This window comes from Rattus norvegicus, chromosome 5 (assembly GCF_021556685.1).
Source record: "Rattus norvegicus strain SHRSP/BbbUtx chromosome 5, alternate assembly SHRSP_T2T, whole genome shotgun sequence".
NCBI lineage: Eukaryota > Metazoa > Chordata > Mammalia > Rodentia > Muridae > Rattus > Rattus norvegicus.
The window spans coordinates 27,891,639-27,904,326 of record NC_141538.1 but is presented as its reverse complement, the minus strand read 5'-3'; the positions used below and the strand labels follow the sequence as shown (position 1 = coordinate 27,904,326).

The window sequence follows — 12,688 nt, the reverse complement described above, 5'->3', positions numbered from 1 at the left end:
CACTTTGTGGGGAAATGACTTGCAACCCAAAGCTCTTAGCCACTTTTGTAATACAGATGCAGCCCAGGAAGCACAAGACTGAGAAATAAATGAGTGTTGAGCATGGGTGGTACATCCTCGTAATACCAGCTTTGGGGAGCTTCGGGAGAAGCAGGAGAAGCAATGTCAAGGCCTGTCTTGGCACTGTAGTGAGCTCCGGACCAGCCTAAATTGCATAATGAGGTCCTATGTCAGAGAGGGGTATGGGAATCACTACATATAACTACATACACGACTATAAACGTCAATCAACTCAACAGAACTACGTTCTGTGTGCAACATTTGGAAGTGAAGTAGATCGATTCGGCAGCAGTTGGAATGTCATTCCACTCAGTCTGTTTTACTTAAGAGCCCAGCATGAGTGTTAGGGAGGGAGGAAGGAACACTCATTTACATAAATACAGAAAAATCAGAAACCCCAGAAGATACCAAGACAAACTGGTAAAAAGCAGCATTTGGGAGGCTGAGGCTAGAGGCATGTGGGTTCAAGCCAGCCTGAGCTATATTTTGAGGTCCTATATAAAAAAAAAAAAAAGAAAGATCAGACCACAGCTGTGTGGTCACCCACACGCATCGCCGCCCTCCAGATTCTTAGACCACTGCATAATTGCTTTGTGCTGAGGATTTTGTGGAAATAAAAGAGCCTGGTGGAAACTTTAAACTTCTCTCTGACAGAAAAACTAACTTTATTACACAAAACGGCACCTGGACCAGAGCCAGGGTGAGGTCAGGCTGCTCACTGGCACCGCTACACACACATACACACCGCTTCTTGAAGATGGCTAACTTGGGAAGCTTACTCCCAAAAGATGAACCTTTCAAGTATCTTTTTCACGTTGAACTCAAACTTGGTTTTGAAGACACCTGTGTCCTGTCTTTGGGTTCCTCCTCCCAGAGCTACAGGAGAGGCTGCCATCTTTCTCTCTGCCTGTGGGGATGGGTTCCAGGGCCCTCCTGGATATCAGAGTCAACAGATGATCAAGTTTCTTATATTAAGGTGTAGTACCTGCATAGAATCACTCTCCGTAGACTATACTGCCTAATACAAAGTATATATTTTATTATTTAGAGAATTATTGCAAGAAGCGAAGTCTGCCCATTCGGTTGTTGGATCTACTGTGTACAACCTCTGTCTGTGGAGGGCTTAGCATACACAGTCCCTTCAAGAGTCAGCTTTGAAGCCCTGTTTCAGTTCAAAGTCTCCCTACCTACCTATTCCAGTTGGGCCAAGATTTCTAGATTTTTTTCACCATCAGCCAGCACCACATTCCTGGTGTGACCTCAAGTGAAATGATCACTTTATCTGTTATTGTTTGGTTTTGGTTATAAAGAACTATCTTCTCCTTCCTGGCATCAGTGTACAGCAGGCTGTCCTTGGAAATGATGCTGTTTATCCACCTCCTTCATACCTTGAGAGTTCTCTTCAAAAACCTTCAGGTTGAGAAACAAATTTTATGTTTTTCACTTTTCTTCATGTATCCAACTTATCTCCATTCTTTCAGATCTTAAAATGTTTAGGCAATCCAAGTTATTGCCTCTGATTTTAATGACGATTAGATTTATTTCCAAACTTTCCCCTCTCACATTATGATTAGTGAAAAGTCAGGTAGCTCTCAGTGTTTTCAAACCATCATTTGTTCCTGCCGACTGGTACTAAATGATGTTTGTGAGGCTTTGCTCTATACCAATCTCTAGGAGCAAATGTGCCGAAACCTTCATTGTTAAGTCACCCAGACACACAGATCCAAACAAGAATGTAGACCTGTGCAGATGCCACGTTGCCCAGTCAGAGAAGACATGCTTGAGAAGAGAATGTGGAACTAAGGGGAGATGGAAGGATAGATCTATCACTCACACACAAGTCTGATTTGCCATTGTTATTCAGATGGCCACTGTTCACTTATCCATCATGGGATGTAACTGGGACCTGTATTATTTCTTTCAGTATATACATTGACAGCAATGACCTGGAATGTCTTACCCAATAGAGTGTGTCTTGGTTGACAGATAAGTAACAATAGGCCTCTTCCAAGATATTGAAAATGAAGAAGCAAACAGCATTTTGTCCCAGGTTTGTATGTTCCCTAATTAAGAACATGGCTTCTTAACTTTTGACATGATAGAATTCTACTTACCTAGTCACACAATAGACATTTAATATCAAAATGGTGACTCGCTATATCATGAAATATTTGAAATTCACTGGAAAATAGCTAAGCTCTTCCTTTTGTAATGGAAAGGATTGGATGAGATTTATGAAATGGAGCACACTGGGAAGAAGGGCAAAGGCACCCAGCAAACCCGTCAGGAGGTCAAGCATGGTCTCAAGTACTCCTGACCCACCTTTATCTGGATTTCAGTCTCATCCTGTCTGACAACTTGTTAGAATTGTTTGAAATCTTTTTCCAGGAGACATGCTCCCTCTCTGGCTGCTGCCCTTTTCTTCATCTAGAGTGAGATTTCTGGGGAAAATCCCATTTCTTTGGGATCCTTCTTGAATCATGCCCTCAGTGTGTTAGCTAAATAAAGATTGCCTCTGGAAGCAGAATCGATTGCTCTCTGATGAAAATGTCTCTATCTGGTTGGCATGCTCATCTCAGTGCAGCAGAGAAGACCATTTAGTAGCTCAATCTACTCATGAGAAGCTGAGGTCTCGTGCTAAAATAAACATCTGTATTTCTAAATGCAGAATACCATCTAACCTCAAGGTCATGCAGAGGGTGACGGGTAATTTCGGTGCTAGAGAAGGCAATCCCTACAAGACTTTATAGCCAGGGAATGCTTTCCTGTGGTTCTCTGCTTGGTCTGTGTTCTTATTAGTTGACCTCCATTGCCCATCTGAGCTATGGAGGAGCCCTATAAGGGCCTAACTGCTATGTCCTTTACATGAAGTATACACCAGGAATCACAATGCCAAGGCCAAAGGGTGCTACAGAGATGGTTTGGTAAGGTCCTCCCTTGAGTCAGGGGTTAACCATTTGTTTTCTGTGAACCAACCTCTACTTTCCAACAGGAAGAACCCCACAAAGGTCATTTTAGTTTTCCAAGTCACCAGGCAGTTTGGTTTTGAGTAAGAACTCAGAACTGTCTGACACCTTAGCCTGTTGTACTTCTCTCCAGGGACAGAAATGTCTGCTGGAGGTAGAGGGTGGATTTGATCAAAGCACATTTTATCCATGTTTGAAATTCTCCAAGAACAAATTAAAAATATATTTGGGTCTGAGGAGATAGCGCAGTCAGTAAAGTGCTTACAGCACAAACATCAAGACCTGACTTAAATTCCCAAAACTCACATTAAAAAAAAAAACGAAACAAAGATATACTTGCAACCCCAGTGCTGGGGAAGAGAGATAAGCAGATTGTTCGGAACTTCTGGCCAGTCTGCTTAGTTACCCAAAGCCAATGGGAGAAACTGTTTCATAAATCAAGGTGAACAGCACTTGAGGAATGAGATCTGAGATGATTCTCTGATCTACATACACATGTGTATGCACCCCATGTAAACATGCGCTCTGTACAAAAACTACACATATTCAGCACACACACACACACACACACACACACACACACACACACACTCCATATATTTAAAGGATCCTAAACAATGTATGGCCTTTTTCCTACAGTAACCTCAAGTATGGAAGAAATTCCCCCTAAGGGGATCACTGCTAGATTAGAATGCCAACACCAACTTTATGTCCTCAGGTTAACTCTGCCTTCTCCTTTGTAAATTGGAGATAATAATAACGCCTATATTATGAGAATCGCAGGATATTGGGGACTAGAGGAATTGAGGTACACATATGAATTAAAGGTATGCATATGGTTAATGTTAGCTGTTATTCTAGTTCATCTATATACATAATCATGCCAGTAATTTAAATGTTTATTTTCTCATTTGTATTTTGAGACAAGTTCTCACTATGTACCTCAAGCTGGGCTTGAACTCCCAGTCCTCCTGCCTCAGCTTTCCAAGATCTGGGGTTGCAGTCATTGTGCCAATACCCAAATTCTTATAGAACTATGTCCTCCATGCCTGTTAGGCAATCCAACAATTAATATAATTACCCATTATTGACGGAGACTTCAATTTGGTCACAGTGAATGAAATCAGAAGATTGGAAGATCTTTACTGAGAACAAAAGTATAAGTCAGAGCCTGTGACGTCACATCTTCATCGTCAATTAATAAATGGTATGTAACAAATACCTCAAGACTCTTCTACGTGTTCAACATCCGTCCAAATACCTCAGACACCCACAGGGAATGAATGCAGCTAACCAAGGTTGAGACCCTGTGCGATGGTGATTGGGGCAGAGTGGATGTCGATGAGAGCAGACCTGAGCTGCCACAAAACAAATCAAAATGTAGAGACCAGGAAGAATGGACCAGAAGGGACGAGAGAGGCTGTGGTGAAACCATCAGCCAGACTCGAACTTTGTTTCCTGTCTATTTGCAAAGTGTTTTATTGCCCATTATGAGAGCATCTCAGGCATAGGAATTCTCCTGCCTTCCTCTTCCTTCTATACATGAAGTTAAGTGATTTCCACATGTCCATTGAAAGATGAAAAGGGAGACTCAGAACTCTCTGAAGTGTGACCTGACAAACTGTTGCCCTGACGTCTCCCTGAGTACGCACATTATGGGAATGAGTACCTGGTGCTCAGCTCACCTCAGAACAGAGGCATCCCGCATCTACTCACTGAAGAATAGGAAAGACCAGAACAAAACCTCCCAAAACACCCACAGAGTAGACTCGTCACACTACTAACAGTGAGGTTAGTAGTGTTTCTTAACTGACTAAACAGTGACCAAACAACTCTTCCTAAAAGAGTCGTTCTGGCTATGTAGACCAGATAGGGAGCAAGCCCGAGAGGGTCCCCAATGGAGATGACCCCTGTCTGGTGCCACACATCATGGGTGGGCATAGCACTCCTGAGGTGACCCCCAGACACCCAGAGGCCTAGTCACTACTAAGATAAGCAAGTAAGTGGCAGAGAGATGGAAGAGAAAGAGAAGCAGAAGGATGTGTGCACAATGAAGAATGAGGGAATTGGAGATGAGGTAATGAGGAACAGCCTGATATGAGTAGCCAGTGATGCCACCTGAGGCCATGATGAGGTCCTGGTCCATACTGGCACCAAGGGCCATGTCTCTCTGTGACCCTACAACATGGGATATGTTACCACCAAAGGCCAAGCAGCCTTCCCAGGTCTGGGCTGCCACCTAGAGTCATGTTGACTGATGTCTGTGGGCTTATACAGAGCTGTCCTCACCCCTCACCTGAGCATCCCAGGAGAGCTGGCTATAAAGACATGAGAGCATGAGAGATGACCTTGCCCCTCGACAGCTGCAGTACTCAAGACAGTGAGGCCCTGCATCTCACAAGGCAGTACAGTAGAGCTGATTCTGCTTGTGGGAGTTGCAGGTGAGCCAGCCCAGAGGGTGGGAGCATGGGAGAGCTGGCTCTGATGCTCATCTACTGTGTGGTGGCATGGGCAAAGGAGAGACGCCTCTCCCTTGCCCCAGCCATCCGCAGTAGATGGAAGAGTTGTTCTCAGGGTGAGCAGAGGGTTGGCCTTTGCCTGCTGAAGCACTTGGGAGAGAGGGCCCTGCACCTCTCCTGGGCATCACACTAGAGCTGGTCCAGCTTTTATGGCCACAGGGTATGAGAACAGAACACCGGTTTCACTCCTGAGGCATCGGTGAGCTAGCTAGGGTAGCTAGAGCTCGCCCTAGTAGTGTGGGTAGAGAGAACTCGTGGTCAGCTATCACCCAGGTCTGGATCTAGAGCTTTGAGTTAGCCCACCCCAATATCTATCCCATCAATGAACTGCTGGAGCAGATGAAGGGGCTGGTGCAGATGCAAAGCTGCAGGACCTCCATGACACAGGGAAACAACAGAATGCCTAAGAGAAGGAGTCTCAGTGAGGATCCAGTACTGATAACGTAGCAGAACCCAGAGGCCTCGAAGCAGATCAAGGACTCATTTCAATGAACATTAGCAAATAAAGAAGCGTGGACAAAAGGGCAAACTGTGGGACACACAGTGACACACTATGGCTTCCACAATGAGATTTTTTTCTTCTGGGGGTAAGCTGCAATGGTAGAGGAAAGTTATAAAGGGATGGAGATAAGTGGGGTTGGGGTACATGATGTGAAATTCACAGAGAATTGATTAAAAAGTTAAGTAAAAAGAGTTACTCTACTACACATCATATATGAGAGTATGCGAGGTCAAGACATGGGTTGGTTGTGCAGATTCTCTTTATTAGGATAGCAGATGCTGAAGTGAGGCCTACAGGAGGTTCTGTGTTTGAGAGAATCTCATCTCTGCAGTCATTCAATGTTTGGTGGGTGTAGGTTTGTGAGCATTGAGGTGTAAGCATTGAGCGTCTGTCGTGCTTTTGTTAACACACTTTGAAGTGAGCTCAAGTGTAGGAGGTGGTCATAAGAAGCACAAGATATGTGAATTTTGAGCACGTAGATATTTCTAGACCTTCTTATCAACTTTGAAACCAGAACTTAAAATAACAGCACAGACAATGATTGCAGGCATTCACACTGCCTACTTTGAGCAGTCTTTTTTTTTTTTTTTTTTTTTTTTAGGTTTAGACCAGCTCAGAAAGCCATGAGTCAACCTCGGCATCCACACTCCTTTCCCTCCCTTCAGAATCAGTGGCGTGAGCCTAGTGATGTCACCACAGCAGGACTGGGATGTGACGTTCTGAAGAGGCAGAACAGCGGAGGCTGCCAACAGCTGAGGCAATCAAGGCTGGTGACTCATCCCATTCCCAGGATGGCTTGAGGAAGAATGGCTAGTACTCTTGACAACAGAGCCCTTTCAGAGTTCTGCTTTTTTAATCAAATGAGAGTATGCTAATGGAACTTGTCTGGTGTTATTAGATCAGTCTGTATACTAGGCCTCTGAATATCCACATCCATCTGACTCAGAATGTAACTCAGAGTGGGCGATTGTCTATAGGGCGGGCAGTCTCCAGGCTGGCATGATGGTGACACACAGCCAGGACAGCAACAGATGCTAAGCAAAGGCCTAGTGAATAAACTTGAAGGGTGAGTGGATACAGGGCTAAAGGATGAAAGATGGATGGACAAATAGATGGACAAAGATGGATGGATGGAGACCAATATGGTAAAGGAGATAAAGCTTGGCTTGGAATGGGGAAAACAAAACAAGATATTGTGCTCCCTGTGGTCTTGATAAATTTATAGCCTAGTATCCTGGTACCCAGAATCCCAGCATTCAGCAGGCTAGGGGGGGAAGACTGTGATGTTGGAGCAAGTCTGGACCATTTAGCAAATTTCATCCCAGCCTCAGCTACATATTAACTGAGACCCTGCTTATAAATATATGAGTAAGTAAATATCAGGAAAGAGAAGATGGGGCAGGGAGATTGCTCAGTTGGGACAAACAGTTCCCCAGGCAGAAAGGAGGATGGAGATGGCAGCAAATGTTAATGCTTAGAAAGACCAAGCTAGTTCCATGGCCAGTGATAGGGCGGGGGTCATCATAGTCAAGGCCATTGCAGACAGGATTTCCTGTACAACTGAAATGCCTCAGATTCAGTGAATTACTGTTTTCCCTTTTTTAAGTTAAGAGGTTGCAGATCAATACGCAAGGAGAAGAGTGTCTGGCTATGTACTCAGGATCTCCAGACAGGGCCAATGGGACATAAGCGTGCTGGACTTTGCCCAGGGCCAGTGGAGACTTGAATGAAGGCTTTAAGTGGAGGAAAGAGAAATGAAATGTGTTTTTCCATGTGGTGTGTGTGTGTGTGTGTGTGTGTGTGTGTGTGTGTGTGTGTGTGTGTGTGTGTAAGCTTACATAGGGAATGTAGAGGCCAGAGGGCTACAACCTTGGAGTCCTACGTGATAGTTCACAGTGAACGTCTTCCAAGCCTGTCTCTCTGTGAGACTGAGCTAGGAGCCCCTATGCAACCTCCTGAAACATCTGTAAGACTCGTTCTGCAACATCTGTCTTCTACATAGGCTATGGACTTCTACAGACTTTTGTATGTGCAGAAGTCTCTCGAACCTGCTTATAGCTCAGCCTTCACCATCTAATTCTAATATTTGCCTGTCATTTAATCTTCATAGCATAGCAATAAGGTAAACTAATTGCTGCTCATCTTAGACAGAGAAAAGCTAACTCATAGATTGCTAGCTACTCAGGCACGCAGCCCCTCTGAGCTCATGGAAGTGGGATTCACATCCCATTCTCTTAATGGCTTTTTATCCTATTCTGTAAGCTGGCACTTAGCAGAAATCTTAATGAATAGATGGATGATTGTTCTATAAAAAAAATGCTGTAAATGTTAGCTGTTAATGGAATTTCAGAATCTAGGAGGAATCATATGACATCTTAGAGATGATTTCAAATCCCAATCAAATACCGATTACAAAGGCTATGTTATTGTCCATCCACTGTAGAGCCATGCAGACTGTAAGCAGTGTTTTCTTTTTCACTCCATAGAGTATCCACAACAGCCGCTTCTTTCAATGTTCCCTTTCTTTGTTGTTTTCTCCCACCTCTGCTCTGCTCCCCCACCTGCCCTTCATGAAGATACCCTGAGAACCTCTTATATACTAAGATCATGTGAGATAAGGTCACCTAATAACGGGTAGCCATGCACTCTCTGCCCTTGGAGAATGTTTGAACTATAGAAGTGTGACTTGAAATGTAACAAACCCCGCAAATATACAACAGTATAGTGATGCTTCTTGAGACAAAGAGGCTGGACGACGTCCTTCAGGGATGTGACAGTGCAAGGCAGATGTGAGGAGTGAGGAGTCACTGTGACCCAGAGGTGTGCAGTCCTGACACTGCATGAGTGGTGAGGCTGAGCGTGCCATGGGCGGCGGAGATTACAGGGAGGAACTCATAGATAAATGCAGAGGCTGGTAGTTGGAGAAGTCTAAAATAAAAAATGGGATTGCCCCAGTGTAGGGGAATGCCAGGGCGGGGAGGCTAAAGGGGTGGATGGGGGAAGCACCCTCATAGAAGCAGGGGGATGGGGAATGGGATGGGGGCTTCCAGAGGGGGAATCAGGGAAGGGGATAACATTTGAAATGTAAATTAAAAAATCATATAATATATATCGAAAAAATGGGACTGGAGGTACATATGTGACAGTTTTAATGAGAGGGGACAGAGGAGGGATCAACACCAATAAAGATCAATACAGAAAGAATTTAAAGACAGAATTGCCACCCAGGTCAGAGGACAGCTCAGGCTGAGAGTCCTGTGGAAAGACAGCTCCTTTGCAGACAAAGAGGAAGGGAGGTGGGGTGCTGTCACTTTCTCTCTCTCTCTCTCTCTCTCTCTCTCTCTCTCTCTCTCTCTCTCTCTCTCTCTGTGTGTGTATGTGTGTGTGAGTGTGTATCTGTGTGAGTGTGTGTGTGTGTGTGTGTGTGTGTGTGTGTGTGTGTGTGTGAGAGAGAGAGAGAGAGAGAGAGAGAGAGAATATCTGTCTGACCTTATCTGTTCTATACTCCCTATGCCTGGGCATGTTCTGAGTGTAAGATATGAAAGGTACAAAGAAATCTAGATTTGCTTTATTTATAAATGCATTTCAAGAAGAGAGACGGCCAGGAGAAACCTGATTTCTGACCAGGAACTCAAACCATCTTCCTGGAGGCCTGATCCTTCCCTGTTTCTCTGGAAATTCTTGTGTGTGCTGCTGGGAAGGGATCGCTGTTCTTCATAGTGTTCTTCTATGGTGTTTTGTCACCCAGCTGCTATTTGACTTTAGCAGCAACAGGCAAGGCCATGCAAAATATCATGCACATTTTATAGCAGAAAAAAACAAAAACAAAAACAAAAACCGAGGCACTATGCAGTTAAGTGATGAAAGAAAGCGACCAGACTTGGAAATAAAAATAAGTAAAAAGAAACACAAAATATACCCCTAGCTCAAAGTCACAGCACCATGGCCTGGGTGCAGGAGAGCTGGTGGGCAGATCAACTCAGTTACACTCAATTGCAGATTCAGGGCTTTGAGTGGGCCCACCCCAACATCTACCCCAACTATGAACTGCTGGAGCATGTGAAGGGGCTGGTTCAGCAGATCCAAAGCTGTAGGATCTTCATGACACAGGGAAACAGCAAGGGTATCCAAGAGGAGTCCCCATGAGGAGTCAGTATTGACAGTGTAGCTGAAGCCAGAGGCCTAGAATCAGACCAATTACTCAATGAACATGTGCGAGAAAAGTTGTTTTGGAGAAAGGGAGACACTGAGGGAGACACTACGGCACACTGCAGCTTTCAGAACAAGACGTTTTTGGGTTTTGCTTTATTTTTGTGTTGTTTTGTTTTGTTTCCTTTAGGTGGGTCACAGGGGTCAAGGGGCAGGGAGATGACGGTGCATGAGGTGAACTTCACAAAGAATCAATAGAAACAAAGTTTTAAAAGGTCACAGGACTGAAGCAAGCATGATGGTATGGTGCAGTGCAGTTGACAGAGACCTGTGAGGAAGAACTCAGAGCAAAACGAAAGCTCAACTGTGCTTGTCATCATGGCGTGAGGAACCCAAACATGCTTTCTAGTGGGGTCCCAAGATGTTTCCAACCAAGCTCTCATCATTTACAGTCTTGGTGGAAAAATTCAAATAGAGCTGTTTAAACACCTCAAGATCAGGTGAGACCTAGGGAGATGGCTCACTTGGTAAACTACCTGCTGTACAAGGATCAGGACCTGAGTTCAGAGCCCCCCAGCACACATTTTTAAAAGCCAGCTGTGGCTTTCCACTAGTGGAACCTCACTGCTGGGAAGGCTAAGGCAGGAGGTTCCCTTGAGTCACAGGCCATCCAGTACGGCTGAATGAGGAATATTAAAGTTCAGTGAGGGACCCCGATTCAGAGGTCAGATGGAAAGTAAACGAGGGGGACACCTGATGGGTCTCCACCCACATGAATACACTCATGTGTACACGGGCACGCACGAATAACTTATGCAGATACAGAGCTAACATAACACTGTAACTACACCATCAGTTTGAAATGAAAAAGGGAGGCAAATTGCTGCATGAAGGGCACACTGCTCGTAAGCATGACTCGACTTCGAGGGCTCTCTTGCATACTCTCAAATATTCGGCATTGTTCACGTGGTCAGCAAAGGTTAGAAGAGGTTTGCTGTTGGCTGACTACTTGAGGACAACGGCTCCAGCTTACTTGGAATCAGTCAAGTGTTCATTTACCAGTATGTGTCATGAGACATTAGTATGCCTTGCCTTTCTGGTGTGGCATTCCTGTCGCCCTTCCTAAGAGGTTGCATCCCTGCTCAATGCTCCCACAAACAGAATCTCAGAGCAAGTACTGTGAGCGTACTTGCCGTACGTCTATCCAGGCAGTTCTCCACACCTGTTCATTTCCTTCTCATTCAACCCTATTTCTTTGCTTTGTCTATGGCTTAGAAATCTTTAATCTCATAGTTCTTCGTGTCATTCTTTTAAAAGAGAGGAAACATGCCTTTATACACAGGCTCTAACTAGCCACATTCGTTTTATTGCCTACAAATTCATCATACAGATTTTCTTTCACTCCACTGATTCACGGTTACATATGACATAGTTGGAAGAGATGGCTCCCTTCATTTATACCTCAGAAAAGAAAGATAAAGGTTGCATTTCTAACTGTGTCAAATGCCCAGCTAAGGAGGAGGCTAGATACCTGTTATTTTTTATTCTTTAAAAAGTGCTAACAATAGCTTGTGGCAGTGGTAGCACATACTTTTAATTCCAGCACTTGAGGCAGAGGCAGAGGCAGAGGCAGAGGCAGAGGCAGAGGCAGAGGCAGAGGCAGAGGCAGAGGCAGAGGCAGAGGCAGAGGCAGAGGCAGAGGCAGAGGCAGAGGCAGAGGCAGAGGCAGAGGCAGAGGCAGAGGCAGAGGCAGAGGCAGAGGCAGAGGCAGAGGCAGAGGCAGAGGCAAGTAGATTTCTGTGAGTTCCAGGCAAACCTGGTTTACAGAGGGAATGACTATATAGTGAGACCCTGTCTTAAAACAAGCAAGCAAGCAAACACACACACACACACACACACACACACACACACACACACACACACACTGAAATGCTAACAAATTTCTGTTAACATGTGTAGATCATGCCAGTATCTAGAAACTTGCAAAAAAACTGGAGTTGTATAGCTTCCTTAGAAATGCATTACATCAAGAAGCTATAGCTTTAAGCTTCACCTATTTCAGTAGCAATGACATCCCAAATCTAAAGTGTTCAACCTTACTTGAACTAGACACCAGACTCCAGACAACTGAGAGGACAGTAGAGACTATGTCATATTCATCAAGAGATGATGAGCTATATAATGTGTGTGGATTCAGTGGCTGTTTGGAGTACTTCTTATTTACTTCAAGATCCCTTGTCCTGCTCTAAAGGTAGAGTCCTTCTGTGCTCACACTGCCACTTGTCACTCTTTCACATGGTTGGTATTTAATCATGATCTATTAATTCTGCTGGAAATGAATAATTATCCAACAAACTTGAACTTGGACTACAAAAATAAACAAAACCAAAAACAAAGTAGTTGCTGAGGAGATGGTTTAGTTAGTAGAGTGCCTGCACAGAAGTATAAGGACCAGGTTTGCTCCCTAGAATCCACACAGAAAAGCTGGTGGT

General features: G+C 44.5%; 1 protein-coding gene across 3 annotated transcripts in view; it reads right to left on the bottom strand.

Annotated features, from left to right (window-relative positions):
• Clvs1 (clavesin 1) overlaps positions 1-12,688 on the bottom strand; it is a 195,906-nt gene that overhangs the window by 2,965 nt on the left and 180,253 nt on the right. The window lies entirely within an intron of this gene.